Source organism: Falco peregrinus, chromosome 2, assembly GCF_023634155.1.
Source record: "Falco peregrinus isolate bFalPer1 chromosome 2, bFalPer1.pri, whole genome shotgun sequence".
Taxonomy (NCBI): Eukaryota; Metazoa; Chordata; class Aves; order Falconiformes; family Falconidae; genus Falco; species Falco peregrinus.
Genome location: NC_073722.1, coordinates 4,767,501 through 4,791,337, shown reverse-complemented (window position 1 = coordinate 4,791,337; position 23,837 = coordinate 4,767,501). Strand labels below are relative to the sequence as shown.

The window sequence follows — 23,837 nt, the reverse complement described above, 5'->3', positions numbered from 1 at the left end:
AACCATTTTCGTCTAAAACTACCTGGAGCAGAACTAGTCAGGACTTCACCAAGAACAGCATTTTTTTCATCAGAAGCTACCCAAATCATTAAAACATAAGCAAAGAAATGTATTTATTTCAGAAAAAAATCCTCAAGTCCAGCATATATGCATGAAGGAAAGAAAGGTCTGCAGAACTGCCGAATAACAGACCTTTTAATACTTTGTTATAAGTCATAAGAAAGAAAGGAAGGTGCTGTATTAATAAACATTCTTAAGTGTTGCTATATTATTTGAAATTAATATATAGTGTCTAAAGTTGTATCATAGATAGGTATGAATGAATATATGCTGTAAAAGTGTCTTACAGGTCAACACTGTAGAAGAATTGTCCTTCTGCTCTATTTAATTTCTTCTAACTTATAGTAGGGTGCAGTAATGGAAGAAACTAAGCTATTGTCTATCTTCCATAAAACTATAATGGGGAAAAAAAAAGAGAGTGGATGTTCTGAGTATATGTAGTGGGGAAAATGGAGATCGTGGGAACAGTCATCCAGATATGAAACAGTCTTGAAATAGACAGAGATAAATTATCTGGACCTTCTAAGTTACTTCCAGGATCATAGTGAAAGAGGGGTCACCCACAAGCTGTGTGAGTCTGCTGCTTGTATATTATTTGCCCTTCCTTTCAGATATTACAGTGTTGTAGACTGGCACCCATTTTCTGCACATAGAACTAGACCAGTGACTCAGGTCAGAGGTAACAGTTCAAGTACAATACACAGATCTTTGCGCGGTTGAAAGTAGTCTCTGTGTCTTCCTTGTATTTCCATTAGTGCCGTGCTTCATTTTTGTGAAGCATTTGTGAAGGTGCAGGCTTTCTCATTCACCGGTATTAATCCACAGGCAGGAAGAACGTAATGGAACGTGAGACAGCCGTGTCCCTGGTACCCAGCAGCTTATTTATTACACACATTGGTCTCCTGTTCTGCCCCTCACCTCTGCAAAGCAAGATAAAAAAAATCCTTTAGACGGAGCACTCCTCTTCCCCTTTTCCCTCCACTTCTAAAATACCCTCACTTCCAGAGAAGAGGTCCCATTGACAGGGCTTTTGGGAAAGCTGTCCCAAAGCTATGCACTTTCTCCTACTGGGCACTGCTCAGCAGGGGAGGTTGTTCTCAGCTTTTAGCAGTGGTGATGGGGATGGAAGGAGACTGGTTACAGCCAGGGATGAGAAGCATGCATTTACATAGGGTCCTTTTCCCTGCAGCCTCACCACTCACCAGCAAGCATGGGTTTATTTTAGCATTGGCCTTCTGAAGCAGGATTAATTTTCCCCTGAAAAGGTCAGCCTGGGACAGGGCCTTCCAGAGCCGGGGTGACTCGGGAAGCCGGAGATACCTACGAAGTAGACAGGGCCTCTAACTGCTGGGCCTGTGCCCAGTGCAAGTATCCTGGAATAGCCTTTCTGATAAACAGCAGGGGAAAAAAAAATCCACGTGGGGTCTTTTTTCAGAGGCTGGTGTCAGACTAAACCAGGCTATAGCGCTGCCCTCTGCTGTTGGGATTCGCGGAAAACAGAAAAGTCAGGGAAGATCCAGAAAAACGTTAACAAAATATAACTAGGAAAGCAGCAGTATGCGAGTATGTGTATTATTTCATCCTCTCATTTCTTACAGTGCTTCAGCCAGTGGAAATGTGCCCTCGTATCATCACAAGTATTTCAGTTTGTAGCAACGGAATATAGCTAATAGTTCTGTTGGGTTTGGGGACCAGTAGTGTCCTCATGGCTGTGCAGAGCATCTTGTGACCCAGAAATCATACTTTCTGGCATGCTTCTTTGTGTTTCAGTGGGCAGCACTGAAATTTCCATCAGTAATTCAGACTTTTGTAACTTTGGTTTTTTCCTTCTTATTATGTAGAATTACTAAATTCCTTACAAGGAAGACCTGGTTGACTACAAGTGCTGTCTACATAGCTCAGGTTTTTGGTTGGCTAGTATTTGGTTCCACCACATCAGCATTTGCAGTGGAAAACAATTCTAATGGAAGATAAAAACCAGACCACTTTTACTTATTGTCTTAGAACTTGAGGGTGTGGGTTGAGAAAAGTGGAAACGGGTAAAATCTGTGTCTTTTCTTTCAGAGATTTCACACAGAAGTGGGAGATGGGAGAATCAGTCCAGCATGTGGAGTGACGACATTTGTTTGGTTCAGTCCGATTTCATTCATTTCACTCTTTGCTACATTCTAGTAAGCATCTGTGCAATCAGCCACATTTACTTTGTTTAATTTGTGACCCCTTTGTGAGTGTAAACTGCTGACATCTGCAAAATTCGAAACACAGAAAAATCTCCTGTGATAGAAAAGAGGGATCTTTTGCCAAAGGTAATAGTCTTTGGACAGGATCTCACACTTTGATGCTACCACATGAGCACCTTCTGAGACGTGTCAAAAAATCATGCATTAGATATGTCTGTATCTTTCCTTTATAGTTAGCTAGTTGACATGTAGACAAGGACTCTTGAGTATCTGCAGTGGGACAAGGTGCATTGCGTACCAGTTTCCTGCCTGCACCAATCCTGCAATGTGAAAGGAGAGCTGCTGAGAATTCAGGGGTTCCATTGTATGGAAAGCGGCAGCATCCCCAAGTTCATTTCAGGAAGGGAAATTTGCAAACACTTTCAAGCACAATGAGCCTTCTTCCATTAGGTGGCTTTTATAGATCCTAGGTGTTTTGATACTGTGGGTCCTCCTAATTTATTTTTTTTTGTTACTGTGACTTGCTCTGCAGAGGCTCATCCGTCAGTGTGCTCTCCATCCCTTAACAGAGGCAGGCAAACCACAAGCAGTGATCAGTGGAGAAATCATCAGTCCTTATCACCTTTGCACTCCTCCTGCAACATGAAGCTGACAGATAAATGGTTTAAGGAGCCAGGTGGAAATATGCCTTGTGGAAGAGAATCCCTGGTAGCTTGGAAACCTTAGCATCTGGCCATCAGCTGGTGGGTATCTGGCATGCTCCATTCACTGCCTATTTCTGCCCCTCGGTTACCAGAAATGGTAGCTGCTGGACCCCAGAATGATGCCTGGTCTCATCTTTGCAGAATGCTGTATCTGCCCTGCAGTTGGCGTTTGGCAGTGTTAACAAAAATTGAGTGTGGATTTCATGCTATATATTTTTTGCTAATGCTTCTAAAATGGAGACTGGGGTGCTTTTCAGTGCAGTAGCCTTTACTCTGGAGGAGTTCTGGTCACAGAGGACCAGTTCAGAAGTAAATGTTTACTTTGAAACATGCCAGCAAAGCATCCTGAATGATTCACCACTGTGCTCCGTTGTTTGAGATCTCTGATATGTTGTTTATATAAGGCAGTATTTTTGTAAACCCTATTAAGTCTTATGCCATTCCTGTACAGTGTGGGCTGGAGCTGTATACAGGGAGGGGGAAGGGAAACCATTTTCCTCTTACCGTATAGGGTAGGCAACATATTTGAAATGGAATTGGACCCTTTCTCCAAGTGACGGAATCTCTGGTTAAAGTAGGTCACTCCTTTAATCTGGGGCTCATTTATTTTCAATGTGTATGAAGTTGTGTTTTCTTAGTATTGTTTTGTCTTTTTTCTATTTTTCTCAGAAAACCTGAAAAAATTAAGAGAAAGGTTATTAGTCAGCAGGAGTTTCAGGCAGCAACTAAGTGCAGGTAAGAATGATTTTCTTTATCCAGAACCATCTAGCTTGTGGGGAGGGAGAATTTTAACTTCCTAGGAGTGTCTCCTTAGGCACACTTTTTCACAGTGCCTGCAGCTAAGTGCATTCAAGACACACATGTTGTGTTTCTGTGTAAGAGAAACTATGTGAAGTAACCAGATTATTTAAAAGTCAGGGAAATAATGGATTTTCTAGTCTATTTTTCATTTTCAAGCCATAGCTGGACCATCCACTGCTACCTCCCCATCCTCAGTGTGCCCAATGTATTGATGTTCTGAAGATTAAATACATGACGAGCTTTTCATTATTCTTAGAATGATTATTCCTGCATGTCCTGGTCAGTCACGTTCAAGATTCTTGCCCTTTGTCCAAGGCAATGTCATATCTGTAGCTTCAAATGGTTGTAAAGGTCACTATATAATCCTGTGTAGCTTTAAAGGGAATATTGCATGACTACTTGGTTTTATTTGCACTTCATTCTGAACAGTTAGAGCAATTTTCCCCTACCACCAGGTAAGCAAGGCAGACACATCTCTGAAGCTTCAAGAGTTGTCTCCCTGGGTACACGTTTCCTGCCATCTCTAACAGGGAAATCTCAGCACTGTTCAGGAATGAGTTTGACAGCTCCTGATAATGCTTTGATTGCAGTCTGCCTGCATGCATGGAGGCATCAGCTTCATGGGGGTTATTAGTCACCAACTTATATTGCTTCAGCACAAATTTTCTTCCTCTTCAGCACTTTCCTGTAGGTCAGATTTGTTTCAGATACTGAGTTTTTTTCTGCTGTCAGTGTTTTCACAGCAACAGACGCCTTTACATAAGAGCCCTCCTGATCCCTTCAGATGGAAGCCCAGCTGTGCCCAGCTTCTGTGTTTTCTGGCCATGGTGTACTTGTGGATGGCTGGTGCTGAGTGTCCAGGATTCTCTAGTCATTTCACCCGTTTCACTAGTGGGCATTTCTGGGTGTTGTCCTGGATGGAGAGGAGTCACTCTGAGCTGGAAAGTAAACGAGGTTTACTGTCAGAGAGGAGGAGATCGCGTTTCCCGCTCCCACAGATACAACCCAAGTCTCCCAAGACTGTGGGGGATATGAAGCTATCCTGTCAAACAGCTTAGAAACTGGTGTTCACAGAGAGCTGTCTTCTGTGTTCAGCTCTGGGAATAAAATCCTTTTTTGCATTGCTTATTCCAAGCTGGAAACAGCAGGCTCTGCTGTTTCTCCTGCAGTCTCCTTTCCACAAGGAAATAACAGCTGTCCCGGTTGTCACCAGGAGCTTTAATTCTTCACTGCTGCTTTCTACCTCACTTTTCCTTTGGGCATATTTAAAGACCTCCTTGTCTTGGAGGTGCCATTTCAGTACATTGTTGCATTATCAACAGAGCAAAAGACTGGAGCTGGACCATCAGCTCTGAAATGTCTGTCTGTGGTATCTGCTATGAAAAACTAATTGGATGGGTGCGATGGGTTGACCCTGGGCAGCAGCGAAGGGTACTCACACAGCTTCTCACTGTCCCCCAGATGGGACAGAGGAAAGGATAGGAAGAGCAAAAGTGAGAAAACCCTTGGGTTGAGATAAAGATGTTTAATAAGCAAAGGGAAAAATACAAAGTGATGCAAAGGCAATCACTCGGTGCCTCCCACAAGCAGGCTGATGCCAGGGCAGTCTCTGAGCAACAGCTACGATGGTTACCTTGGAAGACAACCCCGCCACCAATTGTTATTGCTGAACATGATATTGTACGGTATGGAATAACCCTTTGGCCAGTTTGGGTCAGCTGTCCTGGCTCTGTCCCCTCCCATCTTCTTGTGCCCACCCTCCCCCAGCCCACTTACTGGAGGGGGGCAGCAGCAGAAAACGAGAAAGGCTTGACTCTGTGCAGGCACTGTTCAGCAATAGCCAGAAGACTGGTGCATTGTCACCAGTGTTTTAGTCACAAATCTAAAACACAGCAGCATACGGGCTGCTATGAAGTTAACTCAATTCCAGCCAGCTGCTTAACATTCATGCATAGTAGATCAGAAATTTGAGGGTACAGTTTCATAGCTGGTGTAAGAATCCTGATGACTCAATGGCAGTTCTCAGCTTTCTCCCTTCCCATCACGTTCCCCATCTCCTCTCATGTCAGCACTAGCAATCGTGCAGCCTTGCAAAAACTGAGTTTTCAGCACATCCTCAATACTGGTTTGAAGCTGTTGTGTAGGTGGGGGGGTTGGGAATGTCTTGGCTGGGGATGGGGAAAATGACAGAAGTGACCTTTCTGGAATAGACCTGTCAGTTTGTGACATAGGTGGTTGGTATACTGTGGTTGTACTTCATCATTCCTTTATTCCCCTAATTAATCTCTCCCACCTCCACTTACTCCCTTCTAAATGACTACTTGTCACCATGTGGTCTGTAATTCCTGCTTCAGCTTTAGAGCAATTAGCTAGAGAAAACTGTATATGGAAAAAAGTAATCCAGTGGTTTGGTCCTTTGAAGCTATGATGCATGAATCTCTCATTACCAGTTAACTAGGAAAAGGAACTTGATATTTAATGTATGCTACAGAACTAAATAAAAAAGTTGGTCATACGCTATCTATTTCAATACAATATGGATAGAGGAGATTCATTTTTTACTTCACGTGTTTGTGTTTTTTCTTCGTGGCTTTCTGCGTAGGTCTTTAGAATGTGATATACAGTGTACGATGTTTTGCAACTTGTTTGTTTGTGGGGGGTTTTTTTGTTACATCTGAAACATGAACAACAATTGGGGAAGGTGTCCGTATGTTCCTCTTCTGAAAAACCGAGTGTCCTTTCCACTAGATGGCAGGGCGCCTTTGGGTAAGGGAAGCACTCGGCAGGCTGTGTTCGACACTCGGCTGCTCTCAGCCTGGCAGATCTCTCCTTGAATTTATTGGGAGTTTTGCTGGAATGAGTGGGTGGAGTGCGGGAGAGACCTGTAATTATGTTATGAGCCCTTGACAGTACTGGCATGCAGTTTTAAATTTTCTCCAGTACAATAGATGTCTTAATTGAATTCCGTAGAGCTTGACATAATAAGGGAATGAAGAAAAGCTATGTTTCAGCTACAATTAAACCTAAAGTCCGTGTTGGTGAATTTGTTGGAGAAATCTCTGCCTCTTGTACACGTGCTGCATTTGCTGTGCCAAGTTCTGAAGTACTCAATCAGTCCTCGAGGTGAATTGCAAAGAGGAGATTGGCCCAAGTCGTGACCTTGGAATCTGGCTTTAAATGGTTTGGACTGACAGTTTGCTGCAGGTGGAAGGTCCAGTTAGCATTTAGAAGAGTTAAGAGCTCTAATTTTCACTCTTTCATACCAATTTCATCTTAGTGTAATTCAACTGAATGAAACCTGTGTAATTGTGCTAAGAATTCAGCTGGAGTTGTTACAGTCGTTAGAATATTAAGATGAGGAAGTTGTGTGCATTTACCGATCCCGAGTATATAGGTGCATATGGGAAAAATGGGTGTAACACCCCTCCATTCCTGCAAGGAGCATTACACATCGGCAAATGGAAGTGACCACACTAAGAACAGGTCCACATCACTGAGCCTGTGAGCTAATGAGTCGAAGGTTAAAAGATGTACTTAACCGGGTGCTTTGTCATGTTTTTTGTAGCATTACACTTATCTACTAATGCATCTAGAAAACTTGCAGGGAAATTCTCAGAATTCTGAACTTCTATCTTTTTAGTTGATAGAAAGCTGTATTTTAAAATCAGTTGACTCATTTAAAAAATATGACAAGGTAACATTAACTTTATCAGGGCATATGATACTCTTAATACAATAGCTCAAAACAAAATCAGCTGTTTCAGAAAAATGTCAGCATTTTCAAGTTTATTTGCTGTGGTGTTTGAAATTGATTAGTTTATCTTTTTCTGGAATAGTTTTTGGTACTTTATTCCAAAAATTTTAAAAGTCACTTAAAATATATAAATTCATTTGTAAAAGGAATGTGGTGACAAAATCAAAAGTGTAAGTCCAGTGAAACAAATATTTTATGAAAAGCTGTTTCAGAGAGGGCATTGTTCAAAATGTTAACTTGTGCAAAAGATATTTTCAGATGGTGTATGGTGTGACATGTTATGCAATTTTTTAATGACGTTTTCAGAAGCTACTTGTAGTATTTGCCCTGGCTAAGCTTTGTTACAAATTACCCTGCTTAAGCCTGTTGGATCATGACTTGGATCCTTTGGCTTTAATGAAATTTTTTTGCCGAGTTTTGCCCACACTCAGTTTGGGAAAGATCTACATCTGCTTTCAGAGAAAAAAGCTATCAGCTTTCCTAGCCTGTTACACAAGGATATAGCTCTCTTGAGGCTGCCTGCATTGCACGTACACTACTTGCTTTGCACTTAGCCTTCTTACCTATCTTACTCATCTGCATGCAAGGCAGATTTTAGAGCACGGTGATCTCACTGGTGGACCTCCAGTAACATCTGTACTGGAGTTGAACATCTATTTTTCGAGGGTATCAGACACGAGGTATCTCTTGTGCTTCAGCAGGAAATGCTATATTTTTAGCATCCTTGTGAGCATGAGGGAGCAGCTGCAGCGTGCAGATCCCAGCTGTGAGGAGAGCAGGCGGTGCCGGCAAAGCTGCAGCTGGTACACTGCTTCTAGCTGAGGGGTGCTTGGTGGAATTGCCCAGAGAGCCTCTGTGAAAATGAATGGAGTAGCAACTGCTCTAGTCCATATAATGTAAGATTTCTGGTTTGCTGTAGCAAAAATACCTCCAAGTTAGTTGTGACGTTTCAGAAGTTCTTTTTCAGAGAAAACATTCAGTGTGGATGAAAAGCTCTTCTTTTTTGTATCATTGTTTTTTGTGTTTTGTAACGAAGATTCTTTTGCTGCCTGCACTATCTGAATGCTTTCTTTCGCTGCGTCTGCATCTAAGTTTGGAAATCTGATGTAACATCTCCAGGGGTTGGGAAATGACACCTCTTGTACCCTCCAGGTACCAAACACTGCAGCTTTTGAGTCAGGGAGCTGCTTCTGAAAGAAGCAAGAAATAATCCTTTATTCTGCTTGATAGCCTGTTACCCAGCCTGGATTTTTCACCCATGTTTTATAGGCATGGCAGTGCTACTAGGATCAGCCAAAGCAGTTCACACCCTCCATTGCATATAATGTCAACAATTGGATGAACAGCTGGGGTTTACATCACCTTCCTTCACATATCTCACATAGGTGATGGGAGGCTGCAGGGTAACTGTTGGATAACAGGTGTTCTTAGGCCCCAGTGACATGAAAGCTACATCTGAGCACACTGTAAAGCAGCCCCAAGAGTGTATATGGGGGACACTGCAGTGGTCCTGCACGGTGTCCCTGCTTATGACAACCTCTCCGAGCTTAGCACCCGCAGAAAGATAACTCTGATAATTCTTGGTCCTGTGTTCTGGCAGAATCCCCGCGAGGCCTCTTGAGGTGGTTTTTGTCTTGTTACCTGCTGTTGGAGCAGTAGTAAGGAGATGGAAGTAAGGCCTTGTACTTCCCGTAATTAACGTACGGTTGGCAATGTAAGTCTCCTGTTGCCATTTGGTAAACTGACTGATGTCTCGGAGCTTGGACCCCAGTAGCTGACAATGCTTGCAGCAATAGATCCTTAACGGTGCTGGTGTCAGTTTTACCAGGGAAAGGTATGTAATAGGCAAGCACAGCTACATTTTTCCCATTTTCATTTTCTCCCAGTTCCTGTTGTTTCTACTGCTTGACCATATTTAGTACAAACAGGTGGTGACAGCTGGCAGGTTTTAACCACAGCTTTGCTTAGACCTCCTCTGAGCGTGACTTTTACAGTACTACAAAAAACATATGGTATCATTTGAAATAGCTTTGAGGGGAAGATGCACAGAACTGGGACCTGTGAGATTCCTTGTGGTAAGGGTAGAAAGGTATTGGATTAAAGGAATGGTTTAAACAGCATGAGAGTTCACAGGACCTGGTTCTATTTCCTAGCATTGTCTGGCTGTGGACAAAGCACCCCTAAATGCCAAGAATGGAGGGGCCTAGTTAATCTGACATGTTGGGGAGTAACTCTGAAAGGGTGAAAAAAATGGGTTAATTGGGAAAACATCCCGCAAGAAAGGTGTTACGCAATAGCATGAACTAACGATGACTTGGAGTTGAATTGCAGCGCCTGGGTTATTTGAAGCATTACAAAGCAGAGGGACATGAGCATATAAGGAAAGAATGAGTGGGAGGCAATCTGGTTTTTCTTTTCCTTTCCTTGCCTCTGAATCTTGCAGATCAGTTTTCCGAGGCAGTGTTTCACACAGAGATTGCAGTGGTTCAGCTTTCTAAGCTAGTTTTTACGTGTTAGGTCTCTCCTTCAGGAAAGCTGCCTGACAGATGAAGACTGGTGAGATACATCTGGTGTCTTCCTTAAGAGTGATGAGAGGATTAAAGGGCCAGATAGGCACCAACACCACAGATGAGGACATGCAGATACTTTTGGTGTTTGTACCATGAGAGGTGGAAAAAGGAAGGTTTTCTGGAGGGAGGTAGAACCTATGATTTATGGCAATAAAATGAAATTTTTAGATTCTTTGAAGTCCATTGTTAAATTCTCTTTTCATAAATATTGAAATACTCAACCTGTTGTTGCTGTTTCCTTAAAAAATGCCAAGAGAGATTGATTCTGATTCCTTTGCGACTCTCTGATTTGTTAATGTTGCTTTCCAAGTCAAGATACCTCATGATCTTGTATAAAATACACAACATGTGCTGCAGAGAGGCCATGTTTTTATAAGCAAATGCAGCATGTAGTGAATTCGTGCTCTGCCTGCCAGCAGAAACCATGATTTCCAACAGGTTTGCACAGAGGAACCTTATGGCTGTGCACCTCACAACTGCCTGCTATTTCTCAACAATTCCAAGTCCCTCTGCCTTGCCCTTGTTCCATGGACAGATCTGAGGTCACACTGCTGGAATAATCCCCTCAGCTTATCTTTCTGGCTATATCATGCCCTGTTTGAAAATTCCTCCCACTTACTTCTCCTTACAATCATATCACTATAAATGTCTCGTTCTTGCTTCAAACGCCCATCAGAGTTTTAGGCTTACTTATCCCTCTGACCTGGTCTGCTGTCTTATTTGCCTTGCCATCTCTGCTCCTGTAGCGTGCTAGTCTTGACACCCTATTAAGTTTTTCATCTCTGCTTTCTGTGCTTCTTCCCAATTGCTTTCTTGCAGAGGATTTCTTTTGCATCTGTTCCACTAATGACCTCTTAAAAGCACAGTTACTTTGGTACCCAGTAGTGGTGTCTTTATAGATGATTAAGAGACGCTGACTAAAACAGTTGCTGAATTTCCCAATGTACCTTATCTTCCTCTCTGTCTCCTTGATTTAAGATCTGAGAGGTGAGAACTGCCTTTGTTTGGGGATATTGCAGATATTAAACATATGATAAAATGGAAATAACAATTTCCCAGTCTGCATGTGCAAATGTAGGTATTGATACGATAAACCACATGTGACTTTTTGCAGGTGTTCCCTTTGCCAGGGTTCTGGGCTTCTTGCCAAAGCGTTTTCTCTCAACCTCACTGTTAACCAGTCCCTTGCGTTTTGCATCAGCTTCTGTGTAAATAGGCTTAGCCCTCCGGTTAATAGATATCTTTTTCTCAAGCCCTGCCCATTGCACCTGCCTTTGAAAATGTGCCCTGGAGAACCCAGTGATTCATTTGTTGCGTGCTGCTGCGTTTGATTAAATCATTGCTTAGTTTCAGGTGGCTGCATTTGCATGCTGGAGCACTTGATCCTCCTGTTTACTGCTTTTGTAAATCATGGAAGTGTTTGTAAAGCTTGAGGGGAAGTTCAGAATGGAAGGTATAATATCAGTGTTTGGGATAACAAATGGTATAGGCCATACACTCTCGTCATTCAATGCTTTTTCTGTTTCCACACCAGTGAGCACGATGGATGTAATGTAGTCACAGCATGTTTCCAGAAATCCTGAGATCAGTAATGTAAAATAGGTCTTTGGAATTTTAATAATGGAGAAAATGTCAGTATGCAAAGTTGGTGCAGCCTTGTTCCTCCCTTCCCCCGGTTTTACTCCTTTAGACCAGTCTGTCTTCTGACCTTGCAGATATGACGTAAGGCAGGGATAGAAACCCTCCAGAACCTTGCATCGATTCCCCTCCTCTTCCAATAGGATTCACCACCCTACGAAGTAAATGGATATGGGCATACTTTTAGACCACACCTTCAGGATCAGTTCCCATCTCCCTGGATGCATTTGGGAAGCTTGGGGACCTTCAACACTGAAATTACTTTTGCCATCTCCTAAGGGGGACTGTGGCACCCAGAGATCTCTGGGGTCTTTCCAGACCGCTGTTTTTCCCCAGCCGTGTTCAGGGATGAGTTGTGTGTCACTGGCAATGCTTCAGTCAAAACAGTTTGAAGGCGGTTTTGTACTACCAGAGGTGAACAGCGAAGCGTTGAAGGGAGCGTGATTCTTACCCAGCCTTCTCGTTGAAATGGCATTATTTATTTATCTTGTTAAATGATGGTGGTATTTTGCTCATAAAATATATTTGTACACTGTCAAGTATATGTCTGGGGTTTCAGAGATCAGCTGCCCAGGTGGGGTATCACAGATCAGTTACAGGCTAATGCTGGGAATAGGAAATTATACAGAGGAAAGACACAGTTAATTCTTCCGTGCGTGTGTAAGTCAGTCCCTCTTGGCAAGGGACAGTTCAGTAACTTTTCTGAGCATTAAACTTAGACAACCTTTTTTTTTTTTTCGGTAGTGTCTTCACGTAGCTTCGTATGGAGAGCAATTTGAGACGTTATTCTTACAAAAGAAGTATGACCAGAAACCCTCATTGTGATTGCTGCAGTGACGTGGTTCACTCCCTGTTAGAGAACTGCCTATCTGGCTCAGACCAGCCAATAACAAGTTACTAGCTTCCCTAAGTGAAATCAAAGAAGCAGTTATTCAGGGCTATACTGAACCTATAGAATGAGTAACAAGTCAAGATCAGATCGGGTTCAGTACCAAGAAAATCCTTACTCATTTGCCTGTCAAGGGGTTTTGCTGAGGGTTTTTTCCGATTGGTTACCAGAAGAAGTAAAGATTTTTCTCCCTCATTTTACATCAAAAATTTTCTTGGCCAGCAACAAAATCCCCATAGTTTATGGGAGGGTTTTTTTCATACAAAAACTAATAGTGGCACAATCAGAGCACCCGTCTTTTTCTATGGAGAGGGAAAAATAATATAAGCCAGAGCCCCCAGAGAAGTCTGCCTAATTAGTGATTGAAAGATTATTTATTAGCAACTAAAGGTGCTGGAGTGACCTGTGTGTGACTTTTTGTCTCCTTCTAGGCTTTACAAGTTCTTGTACCGCGGCAAACAAAGCTGCGAGAAAAGTAGGGCCTCCCTTCAGTAATTATTTCGTCTTACTCTAAAAGTGAGGACAAAATGGGTAATAAACATTAAGACATAACTTCCAGACTTACGAGACTACTTTCCCCTCCTTGTTCCAGTTTTTTAGGTCACAGTAATTCTTTGTCTTTAATTCCACAACAATATTCAAAAAGCTTAATTTTGCTTTTTGAACAGTAAGTGATTTTTTTGCTCTCCTGTCTGTTTGAAGATAGTGATGATGAATGTAAAAAGCCTTTTTCTTTACCCCAGATACATATGCTTGCTATACAAATCCGTAAATATTGCACTAAGTGCTGTTCTTTTTCTTCCTTGGATCTCATGTTACTTTACAGGGAACCTGTTTAGCTTTCTTCTTAACCATGGTTACACAGAGAGGAATAATTTAATGACTGAACAGTCTGTTTTGGTTGCAGAGCTGGAAGTTGACCAATTTACCTAACTTTTTGGTTCTCAGCATAGACTCCCCTCCGCTTATGCCTTACGTACAGACTAAACTCGTTTCTGGGATGGCATCCCTTGATGCAAGTGATGGAGAGAAGGATTAGGAGACAGCAATAATCAGGAGATTTTGTTTAACTGATTGTGGAAGTAAATAGATTTTGCCCATTAATCACGTATGCAAATAGCTGGTCTTTGAACGACCTGTGCAACAGTGTTTAACCCCAGAACCATTATAGATTCCTGAAAAGTTGTTCTTACTGACACTCCCCAGCCAAGTTAGGTTTTATATTCTTCATAGGTAAAAAACTCTACAGGTTTACCTTCTTTCTGTGTGGGTTTATGTATATTGACAGAACTCCAGCTTCCCTAAATGCACGTGTCTAAATGAAAAGTGAATGTAGATAACTGAAGCTGAAAGCCAATAAAATAAGATGCTGTCAGCTGAGGGCAAATGCAAAAGCAGCTGTATCTGTCCTCCTCAGCAGACTTCCTCAGAAATAAAGCAGGGTTAAGGATTCTACAGAATGAGCCATTCTCCATGCTCCAAACCTCTGAGTCAGAAATCCCCAAAATCAGTTAAGGACAAATGGCACTCTGACAGAAGGGTTTCTTGAGTTACGTAAAATGGGAAAGCATGATGATGAAACCAAAACAACAAATAAATAGTGTGTTTTGCATACACTTTCATTGCCTTGCCGAAAAGAAAATACATCCCCCCAAAAGTCAGCTGAGTTTTTGTGGCTTTGCAAAATGATGAATGAATGCCTTGTTCTTTATTATTGCTTAAGTCATTCCTACTTATGCCAGTATTTCAAGGATTATGTTTTAATTGTTCTGAAGAGGTGAAAACACTTTCTTGCTGATGAATAAACACTGCCACTTTTAAATATTTGTATGCAAAATGTCTTTAAAGCCATTATGAAATGCTTTCCAAAAGCACTAAGAAGCTGTTTCCCGAAAAGACAGTTTTTCTCTACATTTTCTTTCATGCTAAACAGTCCAAATGAAAAGCCTTTCAGAGTTAACTAGTTTAAGCAATACCACTGTTTTAGTGTAATGAATAACTTTTTATAGAGGACAATTGCACACAGTTCAATATGCTAGTATTTCTATTTCTGTGCCCCACCAATGCCGGGATTCTAGGGTAGAATTTCTTTCTTTGAGAAAGCTGAAGCGATCAAAACCCTGATTAACCTCTGATATTCACGTGGTGCTCTTGATCTTGAGGACCGAAGCAGTAACAAAGAGTTAATGGCAGCCATATGCTCAGGGTATTGTGGGTACTGTTGACCCAAATGTGAACTCCGCAAGCCAGTGCTGCTAACTGCTGTTTGTTTCAGGTTTGGCGTGGAGATTACTGATGAAGAGTTTGAGCTGCCACTTGACAGAATCCCCCTTGATGAAGATGGAAATGTCAGATACCCCCACTTGATGGCCAGGTTTGATTCCCGGTATGCAGCGTATGTATTTTATTTCTCATCTGTGAGTAGAATTATTTTTAATCTGAAAGGCTCACATAACATTTCCAGACTGATTCTCATTTCTTGAGTGTGCTCCTTTATGACATATTTCTTTCATGGCATATGCTGATTACATTTAAAATTAGCTGATGTTATGGGTATATACTGTTTGTAATTTAGTTGCTCTTTATAAGCTAATCACTTGGTTTAGAAGGAAGACTTCAAATGTATGTAATATACCATCATGCTTTCTGAAGGCTGGGAAATAAAACAGACTTTAAAAAAACCTAATTCTTTCCCAAAAATGGTAATAAATGTACTTCATATCTCTCTCAGAATGTGAAATGTTTACAGGCCCTATTATGTAGTCTGAAATACTTCTGAGACAGTGATATTGGTTAATAGAAACTCTACTCAGCCTCCAAGGCTTAGCTGTGAATTAGAGTTTTATCAAAATAAAGCATTGGACTAGATAGATGTATTTTATTGTTTTCCCAAAATTAGAGCTCGATCCCCAAAACTGTTACACCAGTAGTGGGGCAGAAGCCAGTGACATTGCTGAGGCAGGTGAGGGTCTTGTGGAATCTGGGACTGGAGAAAGCCACTCCACGCATGAAATCTGGAGATGTAAATTCCAGCACTTTCACACACACTTGCATGTACACACAAAAGTTAGACTGCTCAAACAGGAATGCAAATGGTTTTCAGTTACTCAGCAGGTGAGGGTGTATCTAGTTTGCATACACACGTGAAGGGTAGGTAGAAGTCTGAGTTCAGTGCACTGGAACCACGTGGGGTACCTTTCTGCACTTCAGGTAACAAACCAACCAAGTATTGCAGACCTGATGCAACTGCTTCTTACCTCCTGTTCCATTAACTGCTTTTCCACTCTTTCTCTTTCTTTTCCTCACTCCTTGTCTTCCTGCTGTACATTTACACACAGGACTGTCGGATATGACACGGGATTCATGAGACGCATATGACCTTCCAGAATGGGATCCCCTAGGCGATCTCCAAGAGTGTCTCAAATAACTCTTGAATGAATCTGTGTGGGCTCCTGTTCCTTGCATATTTTTACTGCCAAGGCCTCCTCTCCAGTTCTTCCTTTTATAGCCTGCTGGCCGCGTTGAAACTATCCTGGATTTGGTTGTGTGTGAATTTCTGTGAGAAGTGTCTCAGCTCCAGCAGTTTTCCCTGGTTGTCCTGTGGTAAGGGTGTAAGGAGGAGACAGAGGATAAAGACTGCCTAGAAAAGCTGGCCAAGCTTTGAGAAACCAAAAGCATCAAAATTAAAATACACAGAGATGCACAACACCGGACCCTACCTCCTCCTCCTTGCTGTGCACTCGGCTGCAGTATCCCTCCTCCATGCTTCCTGCCTCTTTCTCATGCACACGTTGCTTCAGCTCCCGTGTCCAGATAAATTCTGAAATGAAGAGAAGCTGAGGCAAGATGCTTCTCAGCAGTGCCTTGTCTTTGTGCATCAAGCCATGCATTAAGATGGATCTGGACACTGCCTTTACTTCGTTTCTTGTTGTTAAAGTGACACACTTGGACCACAAAGGAGCTGCATTCAGCCCAGGGTGTACCACTGCCTGCAACCTTGTCTTGAAGTGTGTCCCTAAGAGTATTCACAGCTACTTACAGACCTTTAGAAGAGCTGTCGCTGAGCCCTTATTTCAATAGTAAAAAAACTGTGCTCTGTAATATTCTTGAGGCTGTCAGCGAGATAGTAGTTAACAAGCAGGCTTGCATCTGACATTCTTGGGGACCATGAACAACAGAGAACACCGTGGCTTGTAGGGGCATGTGGGAAGCCAGATTTGTACTAGCCTAGCTCTGCCACCTTCAGGCCCTCTGCAATCCGAGGTGAGCTGGGAACACCCTGGGAAATAAAAACCCACCTCTAAGGCTGACACCTAGCAGGGAACCACAGGTGACACCCTGGACTTTGCTGCCGAGTTTCCAAAGTAATTTAAAACACTTGGTGCAGCTATGTTAAGCAATGAAGGAAGGAATCTACAATAATTGGCAAGTTAAAGCTGCCTGCTGTAAATGGGGTACGCTAGGAAGGGAGCCTGGAAACATAGCAGCCAAATGCCACAGGAAGAGAAAAAAAAAACTTATGGGATTGTGAAAACTCTTTTCCCTAGGTCAGCCAGGGACCTATGGACGTGTCTGGCCTCCTGTCTTCCCACAAAGAATCATGGAACCCTAGAAGCTGAACTACCATCTCTTGCCAGTGAAATACTAAGAGATCTCCTCAGAACATCTGGAATCTGAATGGTCAGCTGCACAAGTGGGGGTTTATATGGGCCAAGTCGTTGTTTTGCTGTCACATGCTACCAAGAATTGGCTTAGGTTAGACACACGGGCACCAGCAACATCTGGGCTTCTTTGCCAGGGAACCCTCAGACATACCAGCATTGTCAGACTCAAACGCAGACCATAAAAAGGAGGGTGAATATTCTAAGAAGTGGTCTGTCTTAATTGCAGGAGAAAGAGCTGTTAGATTAGAAACTTGGAATAAGGGAGGAGGGTATTTTAGGGACTAAGGTTAAGCCTGGATTTTGTCACAACAAAAAGAACAGAACCTGATCATTCAGTGCTGAAATCCCTTCTCTGCAGTCTGTTTTTTAACTGATCTGTCTCATTTCCAAGTCAACCTTCAGAATTCACTAAACCTAGAAATTTTGAAGATTATTATCATGCCTACACCTGTTGTTTACAAATAACTAGTGTTCATACAGAAATCATTATAACTTCCGTGGCATAATTCTGTATTCGAATGTGATCCAAACAAATAATTATATGTGCTCACTGGAACTATTGCTGCTCAAGTCAAGTGGGAGAGAGTCCACAGGCCCCATAGCATAGCTTAAGGGATAGCTCTGTATGTGCTTTATGGTGAGAACTGGAGGCCAGATGCTTCTTTCAGATTAATTCTATGTTAATATGACATCATTTCTGCAAAACCAGAGTGTAACTGAGAACACAAGGTAGGACTGAGATATCATTTTCACTTTCATCATCTGCCTCCCCATGTCTTTCCTCCTACAAACCCAAATGTTGCTTTCAGGCATTGTCCCAGATTCTCTGCTCTATGTGGTGAGTTGGCCCCAGCCAGCAGCCAAACTCCCACCCAGCTGCTCGCTCACTCAGTGGGATGCAGGGAGAAAGTAGAAGGAATAGGAAAGAGAAAGCTTGTGGGTTGAGCTAAAGACAGGGAGATCACTTACCAGCTCCTGTTGCAGGCAAAATGGACTTGACTCGGGAAAAATTAATTTAATTTGTTGCCAATTTATATATATCTGTGGTGGTTTGTCCTTGCTGAATGGCAGATGCCCACCAAAACTGGTCTGTCACTCCCCTCCTAAACCAGACAGGGGAGAGAAAAGTATAGCAAAAGGCTCATTGGGTCAAGATAAGGACAGGGAGATCACTCAGCAAATACTGTCATGGGCGAAACAGACTTGACTTGGGGGAAATTAGTTTAGTTTATTAGCATTCAAATCAGAAAAAAAACCTTCCTCCCTCCCCTCCCTTCTTCCTGGGCTTAACTTAATTCCCAATTTCTCTGTGTCCTCCCCCCGAGTGGCACGGGGAACGGGGGTTATGGTCAGTTCACCACACGTTGTTTCTGCCAGTCCTTCCTCCTCACGCTCTTCCCCTGCCTGCTCCAGCGTGGGGTCCCTCCCACAGGAGACAGTTCTCCATGAACTCCTCCAATGTGAGTCCTTCCCGTGGGCTGCAGTTCTTCACACACTGCCCCAGCATGGGTCCCCCATGGGGTCACAAGTCCTGCCAGAAAACCTGTTTCAGTTTTTCTGAATTCAGTTGCGGGCTCTTCTCTCCATGGGACCTGGGGACCTGCTGCAGCACGGGCTTCCCAGGGGGTCACAGCCTCCTTCGGGCATCCACCTGCTCTGGTGTGGGGTCCTCCCCGGGCCGCAGGCGGGTACCTGCTCCACCGTTAACCTCCCCACGGGCCGCAGGCGGGTACCTGCTCCACCGTTAACCTCCCCACGGGCTGCAGGGGCACAGCCTGCCTCACCATGGGCTTCACCACAGGCTGCGGGGGAATCTCTGCTCCAGCACCTGGACACCTCCTGGCCCTCCTTCCTCACTGACCTGGCGGTCTGCAAGGCTGTTGCTCTCACATAGTCTGACTCCTCTTTCTTGCTGGCACAGATTTTTATTTTTTTTTCCCGTTTTATATGCTAGCCCATAGGTGCTACCACCATCACTGATTAGCTCAGCCTTGGCCAGTGGTGGGTCCACCTCGGAGCCAGCTGGCATTGGCTCCACTGGACATGGCAGGGGAACCTTCTGGCATCTTCTCACCAAAGCTACCCCTGTAGCCCCCCCGCTACTAAACCCTTGCCATGCAAACCCATGACAATATTTAATTACTAATTTAGGAAGAAAAAAGAGAAATGTTAAGACATAAGTAAAAGACCTTTCTCCCCCACTTGCCCAGGATCAACTTCATTCCTTCACTCCAGATTCCTCTCATTACTGCCACCAGTTACACTCAGTCCCTTCAGCAAGGAAGCCAGTGAAGTGGTGTGGAGCAGGGAGGGGGTTATGATCAGGTTGTAGTGTTTTCTCTCTGCTGTTCCTTCCATCTTGCTCTTTTCCTCTGCTCTGTCACGGGCTTTCCACGGGCTGCTGTCCATTCCAGGGTGGAGGAGGGCCTTTTCTGGAAGGCAGGGGAAATGTGATGTATCTGCAGTAGCTGAGTTGATTTATATCTCCTGTAGCTCTGAGATGGTGCAAATGCTTTCTTCCTACCTTATGCAGCTGCTGCTTAACAAGTTTAGAAGACCTGGCTGGAGACAGCCGCCGTGCGCTGCTGCAGAGAGCTATCCATGTGAGTGTGCTGCCCATGGAGGGAGGGCTCCCTCTCGACGGGCCTTTGGCAGCTCGTTTGCCAGGGGAGAACATAAGATACCACCATTAAGGATAAGTTAAGTCCATGTCTAAATCACACAGTCTGCATGAGTTGCAGCATGCCATGGAGTCACAGCTCCGGCTTCTCCATATGAAGGCTGAGTCTGGAATATGTTGTGGTTTCTTCCTGGTCTTCCCACTGGCGGCAGGGCGTGCAGGAAGGAGATGCTTTGATCGACCCGTGTCCCTTGAATGAACGTACGATGTAACCTCAGTAGACAGCCAGGCCAGGAGTCTGGAGCTGTTCCCAGCTGTCTCAGTTTTGACGTAGTTTCAGAGTGCTTCTTGCTTCCATGGACCTTTCTTGCTTGTTTTCTCTTAGGAAAGGAGAAATCTTGCTTCATTTTTTTCATACCTGTTCATCTTCAAGTAACTTCTATGAAACAGGAAGTTAAAAGAAGCGTTTAGGAAATTCTAAGAAATCTCATTAAAATGGCAATGGAGAGGTTTCATTTACTGAAATAACATTTAAATTGGGAATAAAGGAAACTAAATGTATTGTTTATCTTCAAATAAGGTGTTACTTTGATTGGAAAGGAGCGTTTTTAAAAGATCTAAGTCTAGCTGAAAAATGGCTCTGCATTGGCTTGTGAAGGTTTGTCTCCCTCATCCTTCCCCTGTTATCCAGCCAGGTAGGCCTGAGGACAGACCATAATAGTATGGGATGAGCCCCATGAGACACAGCATCTGAACAGCATCTTCGTTCCCAGTCTCACAGATAGAAACAAGAGGATAACTTAAAAGAATTGCTCTGACTGGAAGCAGGAGGTAGTTTGTGAGCTTGAGGGAATACAATCAATAAGGATAACATGGAAACTTTTGGCTATGGTCATAGATAAACCATACAGAGGTTTAGTGTAGCAAGAACAGTGAAATCTAACTTCTTTTTCTATAATGGCATTTCATACTAGCAAGGATGGTGAGTGTATTAATTAAGACAAAAGTTATTAAGAGTCTGCTATAGGTATACTAGCTATAAGTGAGACAAGATTTCTGAGGAAAAGTAGTATTTTGTATATTACTTTTGGAACGGTAGAATCAGGCTTGTGTGCTCAAAGCTGGTCTGTTATCTCTAACTGTATCAGCTGACCTAATTAGACCATGTCACTATTACCCGAATGCTCTAATATGTGTGCATCTGACATTAATCATGGACGCTTTAGACTTTAATTAGTCACATCATGGTGGCATTTACTGCTCATAGACTCCAAGAGGAGGCAGCTACCCAGAAAGCAAATACATCAGTAGCTTGGCTCCTACTGCCAAATGTGCAGATTGCTGACTGTAGTGGTAGCAGGCAACAGCGTGCACGAAATAGAAAGAAGGTGGTATGGCAGAATCAGGGCACTGGTTGCAATGTTCCTGCCTCTGACCTCTTTCCCCTCACTGTGTATTCATAGAAGTGAAGGTTTAGATCGGCTCAGTTTTCTTGATTTCTGTTTAATAATAGTACTTTTGATTCCTCGCCTCTTACAGTGGAGCTTTGTTGTCACTCTTGCCTTGTGAGTGGCACAGCTGGAACTGACTCCTTCGGTATTTGAAGGGAGATTATGTTGTGTTCATTCCTCATACAGTACATGCAGGAATAAATTATATATGCCAATAGGATAGGATTTGAGAAGTGCTGAACGTATACCCCGATGTCAGTGAAAACTGTGGTTAAACCTCCTCCCAAACTTCATTTTTTCGATTGAGTAGCTACATAAGAAATGCTTTTGAAAATCCCAAGTAATTTGCCTTAGCAAATGTATTTACTGCTGTTCTATAAAAAGAGGAAATTAGAGTGCGAAAATAGTATGAGCTGTTCTCCCAGCTGATAGCTTCAGTAGGGAACACTGACACCAAGTCACTTAGGTGAAAAGCAAAGAGCCACACAACCTTGCAGAACAGTTATTTTGCCTTACAGATGAGCTTCTTAAAGGTTGCATGTTTTCATGATGCTGATTGAGAAGTTATAGTGTCACCTATAGATCCCAGTGAGCTAGGCATGGTTCAAACCTACAAAGGTATCGTAGTCTGTACTGCAGAGCATACATCATAGCTATGCCCTTGTAGTTTGCTGTATCATTTAGAGTTACACTGGTAGCCTGTGCTAGATTTCAGAGACAGCTTGTGGCAACAGGCAGGAATGATTAAGACAGAGGATGAATGTCAGCTTTCAGTGCTGCATCTGAGAAGAAGGAGCTAAGGCAAGAGGTCAGCTACGAGCTAAAACTTAGTCCCATCCTTCCAAACCCCTATATGCCCTTGAATATTTCACGTGCTAAAAATAACTTTTTTTTCCCTGTTGTCTCCCCAAACCCAAACTGCATGTAGGAGGTGAGAGTTCTGATCTTCTGCTTGCCAGTCGTTGTCTTGAACACAGAGAGGATTCTGTTCCTGACCGGCTGTCAGACACAGCCCCCTGCCACAATACCCGGTGGGGATTGCTTTGCCCTCCTGCACTCTCTGCTGGGTCTGTAGGTCAGCCAGCCTCATTCTGTTTCTTAATTTTCTGGCTTTGGGGATTTTATCCACGCACACACACACACACCCGCCCCGCAATTGGCTGCCAAAAAGTATGGAAAATAAATACTGTAGTCGCAATGTTAAATTGGAAATAGAATCTGGAGAAGGAAAAGGAATATTTAAAGAACTACTTATTTTCAGATGTGCTTTAAATTCCGTAAAGCTTTGATAGGGCAGAAAAAGTCTGGCAGAAAGCCATGCAGCAAGGAGGCTGTCCTACTTACAGGAGGGAGAGAGATTAGCTAGAAAGAGCAGGAGAGAAGAATGGCAGGTGATGTGAAGAACAGAGAGGTAGGTAGAAAGACTAGGTCAGTGAGACAGGTCAGAGCAATGCTGTGTTGCTGTCCAAGGAGAGTTTTTATTAGAACCTGAAAGCTGAGACATTTGAGGGTGAACCCAATACAGCTGCAGGTCTTTATTGCTATCAGTTTGAACAGCAGCTCGCTCATCAGTTCACCACTCAGACATGCCATATCCAGGTCCATCCCTAAACAGCCAAGGTTTTCTTTAGTGTGAGAAATGCAGCCAACCAGCTTCTGCTCATCTGGGCTATACTGGTCAGCAGATGGAGATGTGTCCCCTAGGGATGGATATCAATGTGCCACATCGGGTCTGATGGCCAGTTTCCCTCACACAGCAAAAAGCCACGCACATCCTCGTGGGTGTGAGATCTTTCAGTCCTGCTGTACTACTGAACTGTAGAGTGAAGAGCAGCAGTAGGGATCTGAGGTGCTCTCCCGGTGAAGGACCTTAGGACAGGAGACCATAAATAATAATATTCACTAATGTATGCCAGTGTCTTTTGTATTTTTCTTTTTGTGTTCTTTCTTGTCTCTGGCTCGTCATGTCCATCTGAAGTTTATCTTCCCTTTTCCTTTCTCTGCCTTTCTGCTGCTTATTTTTACCTTCTTTTATTATCCCCTCCTTTTCTATGCCTATGCCCTTTCCTGTCTGTCTTTCCCCCCTCTTTCTCATTTGCCTGTCTGCAAGCTCTCTTCTAGCAGGTGGTACATGGTCCACCTTTTCCTACTCCAGTCTTCTTTCTCCACCATCAGATGTTAGCTTGTGTTATGGTGTCTGTCACAACCTTTCTCTCAGGGATCCTATGCCTCTCGACATCTCCCTTGGAGACTTGCTCTGTTCCCTCTCTGAAATCCATGCCACCTTTCCACTCTTTTCTCTGTTTCTGTCTGTTTCTCTTCCCTCCTTGGCTTTTTCTCTGCCTTAAGTGCATCTCCCTCCACCTGTGATACAGGCTGCTGTTCTGCCCTGCAGTGGATTCTGACATTCTGTCTCCATTTGCAGTACCACTAGAAGTGAGTTGGGTGTCAAATCCTCCATTTCTCTTCTCCGCTGACTCCCTCTGAAGACCTCAGGCGTAAGGGA

The 23,837-nt window shown here is 43.3% G+C and overlaps 2 long non-coding RNA genes across 2 annotated transcripts in view; both read left to right on the top strand.

The window, feature by feature from the left end:
- Positions 1-2,775: 2,775 nt before the first annotated feature.
- LOC114010323 (uncharacterized) lies at positions 2,776-14,982 on the top strand. Its single transcript, XR_003551708.2, has 3 exons — positions 2,776-2,983; positions 3,614-3,679; positions 14,872-14,982. It is a non-coding gene; the product is annotated as an uncharacterized LOC114010323 (long non-coding RNA).
- Positions 14,983-17,861: 2,879 nt separating this feature from the next.
- The window catches only part of LOC129783970 (uncharacterized), an 11,198-nt gene continuing 5,222 nt past the window's right edge, over positions 17,862-23,837 (top strand). Inside the window, exon 1 of the long non-coding RNA XR_008746183.1 lies at positions 17,862-23,837. This exon is cut by the window's right edge and continues 415 nt beyond it. This is a non-coding gene — a long non-coding RNA (uncharacterized LOC129783970).